Source organism: Sebastes umbrosus, chromosome 5, assembly GCF_015220745.1.
Source record: "Sebastes umbrosus isolate fSebUmb1 chromosome 5, fSebUmb1.pri, whole genome shotgun sequence".
NCBI classification, from domain to species: Eukaryota; Metazoa; Chordata; class Actinopteri; order Perciformes; family Sebastidae; genus Sebastes; species Sebastes umbrosus.
Window position 1 is genome coordinate 35141230 of NC_051273.1, and position 12134 is coordinate 35153363.

Sequence of the window (12134 nt, forward strand, 5' to 3'; positions counted from 1 at the left end):
GAGACTGGAATTTTCCAAAATGCATATTGACAAGCCACAAAGCTTCTGGGAGAATGTCCTTTGGACAGATGAGACAAAACTGGAGCTTTTTGGCAAGTCACATCAGCTCTATGTTCACAGACGAAGAGATGAAGCATCCAAAGAAAAGAACACTGTACCTAATGTGAAACATGGAGGAGGCTCGGTTATGTTATGGGGCTGCTTTGTTGCATCTGGCACAGGGTGTCTTGAATCTGCAGGGTGCAATGAAATCTCAAGACTATCAAGGCATTCTGGAGCGAAATGTGCTGCCCAGTGTCAGAAAGCTTGGTCTCAGTTGCAGGTCATGGGTCCTCAAACAGGATAATGACCCAAAACACAGCTAAAAACACCCAAGAATGGCTAAGAACAAAACATTGGACTATTCTGAAGTGGCCTTCTATGAGCCCGGATCTAAATCCTATTGAACATCTGTGGAAGGAGCTGAAACATGCTGTCTGGAGAAGGCACCCTTCAAACCTGAGACAGCTGGAGCAGTTTGCTCACGAGGAGTGGGCCAACATACCTGTCGACAGGTGCAGAAGTCTCATTGAGAGTTACAGAAATCACTTGATTGCAGTGATTGCCTCAAAAGGTTGTGCAACAAAATATTAAGTTAATGTTACCATCATTTTTGTCTAGGCCAGTTTCATTAGTTTGTTTTTTTAAATGATTCTGCTGAACCATAATTCAAAAACAATATCTGATTTTCATTAGTTAATTTTCAGTGAATTTTTATTTATTATTACTTTTGTCAGTTTCAAGTTATTTCAGTGACCATTGTGGGTTTTTCTCTCTTTAACGGAACGTTACCAACAACTTTGCCTACGTCTGTATAAACAAGCTTGGAGGCGGACCGAGACCCACCTTTTCAAGTAACCAAATGGGTTATGAGTGAAAGAAACCTTAGCAACCTGTTTCACTAGCAACAGGACTGAATGGAGAGAAAAGAAACAGCAGAAACAATTGATGATTTTCTCCTTTAGTTGGGCCGATATCACGGCTAGTTAGCAATACAACCCAAAGTCCTACCAAAGTTCAGTATCACTTTAACTGTGATTAGAGGTTACTGGTGACCGAGAAATGTATCCAGCGTTATCTCTGTCAATTTAACTGCAATGAAAAGATAAATACACCGATGGAAAGCTGAAGATCTTGCTGTTCTAAAGGTGTATTGGTTGTCATTCTATCATGAAGGCAAGGAGATGACGTGTTGACCCTGAATTTTAAAAAAAGTGCCCTTTAAAGATAAAGAGTTAAAAAAAAAGTCATGCCTGTGATCTTCTGACGTCTGATCTCATCAGCTTGAACTCACCTTGGAAATCATCAAGAGTCATAAAATCAGTTTTCTGCAACATTTTGGAATATTTAGCGCCTCTTTGGCGGCCATTTTGGAAAATGGCCATATTGGAAGTGCCCTGATATCTATATCTTTTCATAACATATAAACTTACATCTGTGCCAAATTTAATTAATGATGCACGTTCAATCACATGCCAACAATACGGCCGTTTGCTGTCCTTCAAGCCATGCAATGTCTTCTACAAGAGATCAAGAGTTCAGACAATCTCCATTAAGTCCACTGCAGTGTCTGAACTACTGTCTGTAGCGCCTCTAGTACTCAACCGATGGGAATAATGAATACGCCAACATCTACCTAGGTTCGATGAGCAGATGCCTTAAATAACTCAGGAGAGTTATTATAGATTGAACAGTTGACAATTTTATTGCACCACAACAATTCAACAACATTCAAAATGCTTCACATAGATGTCAAAGTATGAAATGAAATGTAAAAATAAATAAAAGAGAGCTCTTTCAAAGTACAAATGAAATAGAAAATTTCCCCAAAATCAGTGTCCTTTAAGATGAAATCCTCTTCCTCTAATTAAGATGATCCAAAGAGTGCAATTTCTGTCTTGGTGTGGGTGTAATGTGAATACACCACCACACTATTTCAAGTTCCAGTATTTTAGTTCCTACTACCCAACTACCCGGGTAGTAAAAGTGTGTTCGTGTTCTTATCTGGTATCCAAATGAATTGAGCAGTCAGATGTCCTACGGTTGGCCACACCGTTTCCACGACCGTCCAGTCTCACTGGGCTTGGCTCGCCATCACTGAATCCTCCAGATTCTATTGTTGTTTAATAGAACCAAAAGAAAAACCAACCTACACAAATAGTGCAGGATAGTAAGTAATCTTGCTCATTCAGTTCTTATCTGCTTTCACAGTATCTCATCATGTATAACCAATAACTAAGGATATACTTCAAAACAATCCAATGGATTACCATACAGTATCTCCTGTAATACAGTTGGTATTTTAACTTACAATTAATTATTCATCCATCTTATCAAACACTTTTTATACAGTTTTTAATATATTTAACCTTCAACTATGAACTAACTTATATTAAGTACACACATGAAATGAACTGGTGTTATCACATGAATTACTGCTATTTAAATTAACATTTGCATTTTAATAACCAAAATCTGTTGCATCACGGTGCAGTTGTACTAGACCATTACTATGTGTTAGCCTCACTTAACCAGAGTGGCTGTAATGTAAACAAACCACAATACACCTTTAAACTTCACCTCGCTATCCTTAAGCTACCAACCAGAGCTAGAACTTAGCTTAGCGATTAGCTTAAACCAGCAGTTAGCATAGACCATCTAACAGCCTTAGCTAGCGATTAGCCGTTAGCATTAGCGATCTTTTAAGCATCATAAAACAGTAATAAAACGGGCACTAAAGTTTGTCAAATACCTTACAAAACATTCTTGTAACCTCGGTTGGTTTTTATGAACAATATCTGAAATGAAACAACAAGTTGTATGCATCTTTTTCTCCTTCCATAGTGGTTAAAACAGACGAGCCAGAACAGCAGGTGTGTTTCAACTCACCGGGGTTCAGCAGTTTACATCTTTACAGAAAGTAGTTTCTCCCGTTCACAGTTAGGACTCCAAATAAAGACGTAGCTCAAGGGCATAGACTTTTAAAGAAAATAATACTTTCCGGACTACTTTATGGCGTTGTATGCCGTGTTAGCTTAACAGTCTGTTCAGAGCACGATTTCACGACGTATCCAGGTAGCGATCTCAAGGGACGTGAGAAATACACAGGCTGACGTCACATCCTCTACACTTGACTTCCACAGAATGCATGTTGCGCCCCCCTCTGGGAAGAATATGCAACTACACTTCTAAATGACATATATGGGTTTAGTAGCCCTATATTTCATATGGGTTACATGTCCATCGGTCACATTTTCTACAGAAATCTCTGGATCAAAATGAGCATTCACAGTAATGACAGCGATGACAAGGTTCAGGACTGCTAGTTCAGCATCTGACTGTAATATGGCTCAGTGTCCTGATGTGTCCCTTCAGACTAACAGCTAGATGTGAAAGCTTGGCTTGGACTTTGACTGAATGAGTTAAGGCTGTCAGATTGGTGGATTAACGTCCTCAGACCACTTTAAAACTGAGCACTCCTGACATCTTGTGGTCCAAATCGGCGCTTTCTGAGAGAATCTTTACGTGTTCAGCAGTCAATATATGGAGACAGAAGCACTTTCAAACACAAGAAACGATCACAGGAGAAGTATTTCACATTATTTTCATAGATAGTACCACCTGCTGACCGGCAGTTATTCCCAATCTGCTGCTCTGCTGAGCATTACTCAATCACAATATCATCTGATACTGTTTAATTACAGCAGCCGTACTGTGTGATGGGCTACGCTGACATTTAAAATGAGTGATCACAGGAAGCAACGACAGCTTTTCTTACTGTCACACAGCCCTCACTGGGTCGCTCTATCCCCAAGAGCTCTGTTTTGGGTGAGAAAAACGACGGCCTAGTGAGGACAGAGCCCCAAACTGAGAGAAAAATATGCACTTGTGAATTTTTACGGGTTCATTTGGACAAAGACTACTCTATATACACTATTCAGGACATTCAGACAGAAGACAGTGTGGGGATTTCCAGAAATTAAACAGTAAAGTAAAGCCACCTCTACACACAAAAAACAGCGAAATCCATCTGAGAATAACTAATAATAATTAATGTTAAATATGAATAATGCTGTGGGATTATTCCTTTTTTCCTGGGATATTTTGGAATTCATACATAATTATTACATACTTATATATAATAAGATAAAAAAATAAACAGACTAAGCATTGGAATAGTGATTTGGAGGTTGAATACCATGAACACTATAACTTTGGATCCAGTGTGATTTAACGATCTACTTTGAAGCATTTGTGAGAAAACGGTTCAATTTCAGGACGTCATCCTGATCCAAAGCAGCCTGGAGCTTTGTATGATACCCTGGAAAAAAGACAGGAAGAAAAGACTTAGTTCATTCTTGTTTATTGATTATACAAAACCTTCAGTTTGTTCACACATCCCATCAGTAAAGTCTGTTAAATGACTCTTGTTCAATGATTTCACGTACTGATTAATTTTCATCCACACAATCAGTTTGTTTGAGCAGAATCTCAGCGATGTCACAGAGAATAATGATTTCCTTATTTCCTTATTATTTCCTTACTAAATCACTAGACCTTCCTTTAAGACCCGTGCAGTGGAAGAGAAACAACAACAACAACACACACATTTATATACAAATATTCATCAAACATTTAGATCACAGAGAAGTTTACATTTTCATGCAGAGAAATATCAGTTCAGGTAAACAAAGATCATCATCAGCAGTGAAACAGACACAGGAAGGAGCGCCACCTGAAGACACACTCACACATTTACAGAACAACTCATGAGAAGATGTCAAAGCAAACAGTGTAGAAGCAAAGAGACTGGACTTTGCTGCTTTTTTGACAAAAGCCGCCGCCGCCATTTTGGACTGAAAACAATAGAATAGAAATAATTTAATTTTACTTTTGTACGTCACTTTGTAGGCGGACGTTTTAATGGCGTCCGGTAGTCGCTTTCAGTCCAAAATGCGTAGCTCTGCTGCTGGCCGCTGACGTTGCAATGAAACAAACAATTGACTTTCACTTCTTGGTAATATACTGTACGTTCTTTGGTCAAAGACGCGCCCATAATGTTGGATTGACAGCTGATCTCTGTGCAGTGAAGACATGAAAAGAAAGATCAGCTCTGCAGCAACAATGATGGACACCAGATAAGTTCAAGAGTTAAAACACAGAATTGAACCCTTAAATGACTTCTGTCTATTTGAGTTTACAGAACTCAGCAGTGACATCAAAATGAGGAAACCCAAGTCCAGCATAGAGAGGCTCAGTGAATGTGGTCTGGACTCTGTGGAGGAGAGTCATGGTTTCAGAGACGCTGTAGAAGGACAGAATACCTGCACTGTGATCCAGGTACACTCCTACTCTGGAGGACTGAGGACCTGAGACGGGGGTTTTGACTTGGTTGTACCAAAATATAGAACTGTTTTGGTACCATTCTAATGCCCAAGATATGTCACTGAGTCCAAACCAACATTCCATTGACCACCCTGCTCTCCTGATACTCTTGTATGCGACTGCTACATTAACTCCTGTTCCTCTCCACTCCACCTCCCAGTAACAACGTCCAGTCAGACTCTCTCTACTCAGGACCTGACCACAGAAATCAGTGAATCTGTCTGAGGGACTAGAATAAGACTGATGTTGTCTCATGAATGTTGCTTTTCTGTTCCCTTCAGATAGTAACAGCTTTGTGTGTGCTGTGTTTGGATCCAGTGTGATTTCTCGTGAATATTTTAAGAATCCATCTCTGGTCTTGGGCTCTGGTTGTGACAGTAAAACATCCACTTCAGTCCCATCTTTCCCTCTGTCCTGGATCCTCTGCTGGATGTTGAGTTGACTCACCTCCAGCTCTCTCTGCCTCTCAGTCCTTTCTGCTGTCTCCTGGAGCTTCTTGGAGGGCTCCACCAGCTTGTGTTTCTTTAACGGAGCTGAGTCATAATGAGGCTGGAGGTGTTTCTCACAGTAAGAGGCCAGACACACCAGACAGGATTTGAAGGCTTTCAGTTTCCTCCCAGTGCAGACATCACAGGCCACATCTTCAGGTCCAGCATAGCAGTGATCAGCAGGAGCAGCTTGGAGTCCAGTCTTCTTCAGTTCCTCCACTAAATCTGCTAACATGGTGGTTTTCAGCAGGACAGGCCTCGGTGTGAAGGTCCGCCTACACTGAGGGCAGCTGTAGATCTTCTTCTCATCCTCTCCATCCCAGAAGCTTTTAATACAGTTCATGCAGTAGCTGTGTCCACAGGAAGTAGTCACCGGATCCTTCAGTAGATCCAGACAGATCGAACAAGAGATTGCTTCCTGGTTCAGCTGAACTCCTTTCTGCGCCATTTCACCTCTCAGTAGCAACGACTGTCTAAGTTTCACTTCCTGAGAATCAACACTAGTTTGAGCTCTGATGTAAACAGGATGTGTTTGTGCATTGAATGGAGCCGGTCAGCTCTTGCACTTCACCACATGTCAGTTACACCCACCTTCAAAGAGAACATCTGAAGGGGAGGGAACAAGGAAATAAATGGACCGGGTTATCAAGTTTTGCTTCATTCCAGGACGAGGAGCAGCGCAACTGACTACGTCCCAAATCACATACTTTGCCTTTTTACTTTTAGCACACTGCAGCTGCCCTTACAAAGTACGTACTGTTGCATGCAGTATACACACAACTGGGACATACTGGCTGTGTTTGAGAGCAGGAAGAGGAGGGAGGGGTTATCAAGGTTCATTCTAGGAAGAGGCTCACTGAGCAATAGAAGTCATTTCAACATCACCTCTACGCAGTAGCTCCAGATTAGCTCTGATATAGAGCAGCATTTATTGGCCAGGTATAGCCCAGATTCAGACCATATTTTTTAAAATGTCATTGCATGTTTTAAAAATGCATACAAGCCTGTAAATATTTAACATAAACACTGCAGGCCCTTGTGTTTACAGTATAACTGTGTTTTTGTTGTCATATACACAGATTCCGTTCACTCATATCCCGGAATGCAATGTTACATTGAATAATAGACGTCTTAAAGGGTTGTGCTTTATGCACATTTTATCTTAAACTATGTCATTAAAATTTAAAAGAAAGATAAAGACATCATTTTGAAAGATGTATGTCATGATTCAAATATGAATTGAGAATTTGTGCTGACATCAATCCCTCAAAGCAAGCATGCGCAAAATATCCAGTAGTGACGTTCTACTCAGCTGCTGCACTGCGTGACCACCAAGACCATGACGCCTTGCCTTCTCTGCACCGACGGTGACTGTTCGGCCAGGACGGAGCAATCTGTTTTAATAACTCCATTACAAAATTCATAATTCTTAGTTACATTTTTGCCATGCTCTTTTGGGCGTTTTTTGAGAATGCATGTCGCCCAGCTCACTAGCTAGCTAGCTACAGAGTGCTACAGTAATGAGTCCTAAAACCCGGATATGAGTTAGCATTTTGGCACTTCCGGTTCCCTCATCTGGAAGTCGGTAGGTTTATTAGATGCCTGAAATAAGGTCTGTGGTTAACACAAGGCTGAAGAGATTATGGTTTTGTTCTACGACAGGGTGACCATATTTTCAAACCCCCAAACCGGGACCCTTAAGTGCAACGCACGTTCATTCATACGTGTGCACATGCTAATATGCACGCACCATCAGCGTTTTCATCAGGATAGCCAACTTGGCGCACCTGTGGTGCATTTGAGCACGGAGTGGGATCAGAAAGTAGGCATTATTAAAGGGGGGGGGGGTTCATTAGAGCTAGCTAGAATAAGATTCTGATGTGCAAGATGCAAGTAAAATCATATCTAAATTTAGTCCTCCGCCGCTAACCTCTGGAACAGCTTACCTTTTCATATCAACAGCTCAGACAAACAGAATAATTTAAGTCGCTGCTGAACCTCTTTTTGCTGGCGTTTCATTAAGTTTATTTTCTGTTGTGCTGCAACTCCTTTACCGCTATTATGTGCACATTATTACCTCCTTCGAGGCCCGAGGTTATGTTTTCATCAGCGTTGGTTTGTTTGTTTGTCTGTTAGCAGGATTACTCCAAAAATTTGCAATGGATTTGAATGACATTTTTTGGATAGGTGGAGTGTAGCACAATGAACAATCCATTACATTTTGGCGGTGATCCGGATCAAGGATTTTTTTTTTAAGAATTCAGCCTGAGCATTAAGTTCGCAGAGTATAACACATGTGCAGTGTAACTGATGACGCATGACCCCGCCTTCTTCCTCCTTCTGAGAGCAGAGAGATACGTGTGTGGATGTGTGGCGAGAAATAGAGGTGCGGCGGGAGCAGCTGGCCTCCGCGGTGAGAAAGAACAAAGCAGTAGATGGCGGGATGAGAGACAACGTAGTGTAACGTTATACAGACATAACAAGGCTGCTGAATGAGAGAGGCATCCGCCGATACATTACACGGAAACACACCGTGTTAATAACAAGCCGATCACCTCACGGTACCGCCAGCTGGGAGCTGTTTTTAAAGTCACGCGCCTTGGCGGAGGTCTGCGCTCTCTGAGTGCCATTCTAGTGTTTATTGGCTTTACTCTGTTCTTATTGTTGCTTGCTTTGTATTCGTTGTCATTATGTACATGTTCAGCACTGCAGTTGTTTTTAAAAACGTGCTAAGAGAGAGATAAACAACACAAAAAGTGTCAAAAATGATGGATAGTGACCTTTCATTCATTCCAGGATCAAAAACAGGAAGAATGTGAAATGCCATAAACCTAAGATGGTAAAAGGTGAGGGTCAACCAAGACCTACATACACTACCCAGACACCATAAAGACACCCTAATATTTAAAGCCACAGATGTGAGTTGTTTTTTGTCATCAAGCTTCCTCTATAAAACCTCCCTGGTCAAGACCTGTACAGCATCACTTGGGTACTACAATATATTGTATTAACAAGTTTAGATTCAAGGAAAGGCAGAGGTTCTGTAGGCCATCTGAAGCGCAAATGTGTCCACCATTTTTAGGTCGTCATCAGCCTGACAACCCACAGTAGTCATCATGGTAAAAAAGTGTTATTAAGTTTTCTCAAAGTCTGGCGTTTTATGGAAAAAAAAGCAAGAAGTACAGGATTCTCACTTTTATTGTAGATTTGTTGAAAAGAAAAGTAGTAGGAGGAAATTCCCCAAACTCTCAGTTATCTAACAGCATTCTAAGCATGGGCTCTTGTTCTTTTTTCTTTGCTCAGATAATGAAATGAAGAAACACTTCCACCCCAACAGATACATATGTGTTTGAGGCTTTGGAGCTCTGAACAAACTGGAAAAGGAGAACACTACATAGACTTGACTCTTTCTATATTGTTGTCTTTAGTCAAAGAGCGTTAAACTGAATCAAAAACCAGCATCTCTGCCGACACCAACGTCAAACAGAAGCAAGTGTCAGAAACAACTTTATATACAGCTTTGCCAGACACCCACACACACACACACTAAGCATCCTATTGGATGATTGCATCCTTCAGTAATCAGGCCATCATCTGTGTCAGCTGTAGCTCCACCTGTCTTCACTCTGGAAGTAATCAGTGCCGTCCGGTGATCCACCTCATCCTGGCTCTTGTAATGCATTTTACTAAAAAATCCAAGAGATTTGATGAATACACACTTTAAATCAATGTCATGTATTACAACAACAAAAAATAAATGTACATAAAGAAAGAGATATAAATATCTAAAGAAAGAGATGTAGAGTCCATGTGGCAAGAAGGTTTCATTCATGTATCCAAAACAGTTTAAAAAGCCATAAATCCACAACAATCATTGTGTTTAAATCTGCATAACACTGTCTGAATAAAGAACAAACAATAGTCCCGTTTGTGTGCTCTCCAGGTTGCTCAGAGAATCACCAAACCACCACAGCTGTGGTTATACAGAGGAGACAACAAGCCCAGTGGAAATAAAACTTTCTGAACACAGTCTAGAGACAAGTATCGTCAGAGGAATAATACGAGCTGAAGTGGAAAAAAAGACCGTTCTTTTATCAGTATGTGGGGGAAAGAAGTTGGAATTTGTATTGAATATATGGACTTGTGATTGTGTTCAATAACTATGATAAGAAAATCGTCATGCCACAACTTTCCTTCAACAGTTTTTGTTGTTATCAAAGTTTTGAGCCAGCCTGTAAAATAAGTTATGTTACCTTTAAGTTTTAATCTTTTTTTAGTTTTTTTTAGACGGAGACTGACTGACTCTAAACATGAACACTGGACTTTGTGGTGTTTTAGGAGGAAAACTGACTCAGTTATTCTCTCATAGTCACATTTCCTCCATCAGCTTTGTATGATACCCTGGAAAAAAGACAGGAAGAAAAGACTTAGTTCATTCTTGTTTATTGATTATAGAAACCTTCAGTTTGTTCACACATCCCATCAGTAAAGTCTGTTAAATGACTCTTGTTCAATGATTTCACGTACTGATTAGATTTCATCCACACAATCAGTTTGTTTGAGCAGAATCTCAGCGATGTAACAGAGAATGATGATTTCCTTATTGATTATGATCATGATAATTACCGTTTCATTAAACATCTTAGTATCTCGTTTGTACGTCAATCTGGACGACAACATTTAGTCTGCCCAACAAATAAATGTGATTCTAGATGTCTTGTCAAAAAGTGGTGAGAACAGAATATCTCTGATAAGAACTAAATCACAAAAAAAGTTTGGAAACTGGTGGATTATTTCTCTGTTGTTACAATGCTAATGGTCATTGTATTTTACATCGTTGGAAAGCCTGTTTATTTACTTTCACAATGATGTCCAACTTGTAAGGATCGTGCATTTGTGGGAGGAGCAGCACAGCTGATTATGTGGGTAGCGCCCAAGAAAAATTTGCCAAAATGAATCATGAATAATGATAAAAGTAATTCGCAAAAACAAAAAACATCCCAGGATGGATTCGTTTTTAATTTTTTGATTCAGAAACTAAAAACGAGAAAACAGCCGTTTTTCCTTTTTGGTCTAAAACGAAAAACGAAAAAAAATGTTTTTTCATTTTTTAATTCCAAAGGAATTATGGATTATCCGATGATAACCAGACCTTGTTCATTGTTGACTATATTACATAGCCTACACAACCTATGGAATTTATCAGTCATGTGACATTACATAGTCAACAAATCAATCTGCCAACATGGTATTGATCAGATCATACTGAGGGGCCGTCAGCTTTTCAGTTTAGTTTGGAGGGAGATTCGGTATCAGTGAAGTCAGTGCATTTTATAAGTAGGCCTTCTGTGACGTTACCCACCACAGGGGTCAGAGGTCACCACTCCTCAACCCCCAAGGAATTTTTTTTTTTTTCAAAAAGTTCAGCAGTCAAATTCTCAGTTTTGATGCATTTGTAGATGAAAAGTCAAGTCAATAATCATGGTCAATGATAGATAAGTATGGTTGATCGGCATGTTTCCCAACCTTCAGACATCATAGTCTAAAATGATGATTAATCAGCCTGAGTTCAATTAAAAAACTGGAATCACTAACTTACTGTATTCTGTTTGGTGGTTTATGATGCTTCTCATTCATTTCTAGCCTATTTGGTAGTATATGTAATTTAGTTAATTTGTTCAACATTATGATAATGCTGATTTTTCAACCAGCAGTTATGACATTAATGCCAGCTAGACAGAAGAAAGCTCTGTTTGTCATGACAATAGTACCGTACTGAAGGCCTTTCCTTTACTCTGGTGACTCTCTTTACAGCCATCTGTAGTTCCATTTTCACCCAGTAGAGTGTATCATAGTATCGCCAGTCTATTTCATGCTCCCATGCTCCAGACTGGAGTCCAGTTGGAGCCAGATACATAGAAAGAATGATAGAAGGCTACTGTAGCTTATTTGAATATGATTATTTCATAAGCAGGGAATAGGTTTGTCCGCGGCGAGAGTTACAGCAGTACAAGAAACAGTCTGAGGCGGTAGGAAACAGACGAAGATCTATTTAAAATAATAAATACAGCAAAATAAGAACATGCAGTAAATGACATTCAAAGGCTGTATACAGTACATTACAATACTTTGGCCATATACATGACATGCATGAGTGTTGTGTAGGAAGCTGTGCAGAAGTAAAGAGTCTAGTAGTGTCTAGTAGTCTAGTAGAAAGAGGGG